Raw genomic sequence first — 4,553 nt, 5'->3', positions numbered from 1 at the left:
TATACCACTAGTTATCTACCTTTCTACTACCTTAATTTAAGAAGAAATAAATTGATATATTCCATGCTTGTATAAATATATCAAAATAGATTCTACTGCCATGTATAACTAAAAAGATCAAATAAAAATAATTTTAAAAAGAAGAAATAAGAAGTTGCACTTGAGAAAAATGTTTTTCACCATCCTGATTTCAGTTAGTTTTCATTATTTCCAGTTATTCCTGGATAAGTGCTTACTTAACACTAGTTATCTATATCACTAAAGCATTAATTTAAAAAGAAAAAGAAATTAGATTGAGAAAGAGGTTTTTAAAATCTGTATTCAACTAGTCACTCAGGTAATATCTAATTATTGCTATATAAAATTTACTTATGTATTCTAGTTATTTATAGCACTACTTTCACATTCCAAAAACAAAGATTTTTACATAAGATAAGCTGTGTTTTCAGCTTTGAAGTTTTATGTAGTTTTTCAGCAAATTCTAGTTATCTCTAATGAAATATTTCACATCTACCATCAGTTATGTATATTTTCAATACCATATATGAAGAGGAAATAAAAATTGGTTTGAATAAACGTGTTTTTCTACATCCTAGCTTCATGTATTTTTCCTACTTATTTCTAGTATCACTAGATTGTATTTACCTAACAGTTATTTATATTAATAACAAGTGTGGATTTTTTTTTTCCTTTAAGTACCCAGGATTGAACCGAGGGACACTTAACCACTGAGCCACATGCCCAGCCCTATTTTGTATTTTATTTAGAGACAGGGTCTCACTGAGCTGCTTAGTGTCTCTCTCCCCATTTTTTTTTTTTTTTTTTTTTTTTTTTTTTTGCGGTGCTGGGGATCAAACCCAGGGACTTGTGCTTACAAGGCGAGTACTCTACCAACCGAGCTATCTCCCCAGCCCTGCTTAGTGTCTCAATTTTGCTGAGGCTGGCTTTGAACTTATGATCCTCCTGCCTCAGCCTCCCAAGCAGCTGGGATTGTAGGCATGCACCACTGTGCCTGACTACTAACAAGTTTTTTTTTAAATAAGACTGCAAAGTTGGATTTGTTTTATAGCATTGTGCCTTTACATGCTCCTCTACTTATTTCTACGTAATAGTTACCTAAGTAACTATAGCACTATTCCCACATTACGAAGACATGAATACTTAGATATGAGAAGAAAGGGTTTTTCAAAATCTAAAATTCAGTCAGCGTACCTAGTTACATCTAGTAATCACTGGTAAAATGGTTACACAGGTGTGACTAATACCTACTGGGTGAACTCATTAATTCAACAAGATTTGGGAATTCAGATGTGAGGGGTGCTTTATGTTGCCAGTTAAGCAATTGCCAAAAAATCACTACTTATTCCTAGAATTAACTCATTTTCCCAACAAGCAGTAAGAAGTTAGTGTGAGTAAATGTGTATGTTTCCCTAGACTTCTTAGTCACCCCTAGCTAACTCTAAGAATGTAGTTAACATAGATACTACTGTTTGTGTAGAGCATTAACATTTTAATTGAAATATGAATTTATTTATTTTTTTAGGATTTTGTACATTTTTTATTTTATTTTATTTTTTTAGTTATACCTGGCAGTAGAATGTATTTTGGCAGAATATACATACATACAGCATAACTTATTCTACTTAGGATCCCACACCTGTGGCTATACATGATGCAGAGTTACCCTGGTGGTATATACAAATACAAGGCTAGGAAAGTTATGACTGATTAATTCTACTGTCTTTCCTATTCCCCTCCCCCGTCCCATCCCTTGTTTCCCTTTGTCTAATCCAGTGGACTTCTATTATTCCCCTCACCAACCTCCCTTGTTTTGGGTTACCAGCCACAAATCAGAGAGAACATTTGGCCTTTGGTTTTTTGGGGATTGGCTTATAAAATGTGAATTTAGGGTTGAGAGTTGTTTTCAGCTTGGTGAGTACAACTTGTTTTTCTGATTTTCTCTAGATTAATGATTACTTAAATCCCACTGGATATCTCTCCAATCAACTCATAACTCCAACAAGGAAATAAGAAGATAAACGTAAGATTATCATGATTTTCAGCTTCCTGACTTTGGTTATTTTAGTTATCACTAGTTATCTATATTTAACTAATTATCTAGATACCACTACATATCTGTGGTACTAACTTATTATTTCAATAGGAAATAAGAATTTAAATTTGACAACGTCTTTTTCTATTTCCTGACTTCAACCAGTATTTCTGCTTATTTCTAGTTACCTCCTATAAACCTAGGTAGGTCCCACTATTCATCTCTTGGATTTATGGATTATTTCATCACAAAATAAGAGAGATTAAGAAGAATGTTATCTTAGTCCATTTTGTGTTTCTATAAGAAAATACCTAAGACTGGATTCTTCATAAAGGAAAGAGGTTTATTTAGCTCACAGAGCATGACACTGGTATTGGATATTGGTGAGGTAAACCCTTCATGCTGCATTATAACATGGTGGATGACATCCCATGTTAGGAGCATGTGCATGCGCGTGTGTGTGTGTGTGTGTGTGTATGTGTGTGTGTGTGTGAAAGCGAGCGAGAGAGAGAGAGAGAGAGAGAGAGAGAGTGCGAGAGAGAGAGATCACGTGGCAAGAGATCACCTCCAGTCCAATGAGAGTGAGAATGCATTTCCATGAAACCTATCTCACTGCCACAAGAATATGAAACTCTCTCAAAGATCTAATTGACATATTTCAAAGGCCCCACCTCTTCAATCCCATTACATTGGGGACTAAAATTCCAGCACATAAATCTTTGGGGGTAAACCATATTCAAATCATAGTAGATATGCTTTCAACTCATGGTTTCTGTTAGATATGCTTTATTTAAATATTTACCTAAGCACTATTTATTTACAGTGCTAACTGATTAATCCAACAGGAAAAATGAATGTAGAATCCCAGACAAATTTTATTTCAGCGCTAAACCTCAACTACTTATTCTAGCTATTTCCAACCATCTCTATGTTACTAACATCTAGGTGCCACTAGTTATAGTACAAATGACATCCTATTCCAACAAAAATTCAGACTAACATTTGAGAAGAATTTTTGTAGCCTTCAGCCTTCAACTGCTTGTTCTGCTTTTATATGGTTATTTCAATTCAACTCCTATCCACATTCATCTTGTTACCTACATTACCAACTCTACATTCCAAAAAAGAATTAACAATTGGGAAGAGTGTTTCCCAGTTTCCTAAATTCAAAGTCCTGTAGGTATCTAGTAAATGGCTACTCCTAATTATCTATACTTCTGTTACATTTTTTCAACCAGAAATAAGAATTTCATATTCAGAAGATTGATTTCTGGGGCTGGGGTTGTAGCACAGTGGTAGAGCACTCACCTAGCATGTGTGAGGCACTGGGTTTGATTCTCAGCACCACAAATAAATAAATTTTAAAAAGGTCCATCAACAACTAAAAATATTTTTAAAAAGATTGATTTCACATTCTTGCTTCAACTAGTTATCTGTAGTTACCTAGAGAACATGTTACTACTAATTATCAATAGAACTAAATCTTCATTCCAACATAAGATTAGGGTGGTAAAGGAACAGTTTTTCAACTTCTGTATTCAAACAGATTTCTTGGTTATCTATATCCCCTGTAAACTAGTTACCTGGGTACCAATATTCACCTATGGCATTAACAGATGATTGCAACAATAGTTAAATTTATGTGTCAATACGATGGATTTTAAAAATTCCTGGATTCAAATTGTTGTCCTAGGTACACCTAATTCCCTGTAATTAAATAAATAGGTACCATTACTTGTAAATAATATTAACTCATTATTTTATAATACATAAAAGAATTGAGAATGAAGTCTTCATTAACTTTCTGGTGTCAAATATTTATTCTTTGTTTTCCAGTCACCTTTCTCTAACTAATCACCTGTATACCACTAGATGACCACAGTATTCACTCATTATCCACTATAATGAGAATTTAAGATTAGGAAAAATGTGTTTTTCAGATTCTGGATTCCTATGTATTTTTCTACTTATCTCTGCTTATTTCTAGTTAACTAGTTCCCTGGATATTCCCAGTTCTCAGTAGTATTAACTCCTTATTCTAACACGAAATTAAAAGGTAGAATTGAGAATATGGGGGGCTGGGGTTGTAGCTCAGTGATGGAGTGCTTGCCTAGCACATGTGAGGCACTGGGTTCAGTCCTCAGGCACCACATAAAAAATAAGTGAATAAAATAAAGTCATGGGTTTCATCTACAACTAAAAATATTTTTTAAAGAATATGGTTTTCATCTTCCTATATTTAAGCAATAACACCAGTTGTCATGTTATTTGTATTTGACTTTTTCCCTGGGTTCTGTGACTTATCCATCATAGTAACACATTATACTAATAAAAAATATGATGTCAGAGTTGAGAAGGATGCTTTTTCATTTTCTGGCTTATGCTGGTCATTTTAGTTATCTCCAGTTTTCCCTAGATATCTAGATTTTTTTTAATTATTTATTTATCTTTTTTATTATTGTACACAAATGGGATACATGTTGTTTCTCTATTTGTACAT

The sequence above is a fragment of the Sciurus carolinensis genome, chromosome X, assembly GCF_902686445.1.
Source record: "Sciurus carolinensis chromosome X, mSciCar1.2, whole genome shotgun sequence".
In the NCBI taxonomy this organism is placed as follows: domain Eukaryota; kingdom Metazoa; phylum Chordata; class Mammalia; order Rodentia; family Sciuridae; genus Sciurus; species Sciurus carolinensis.
The sequence above is the reverse complement of the archived record's forward strand: the minus strand, read 5'-3'. Positions refer to the sequence as shown.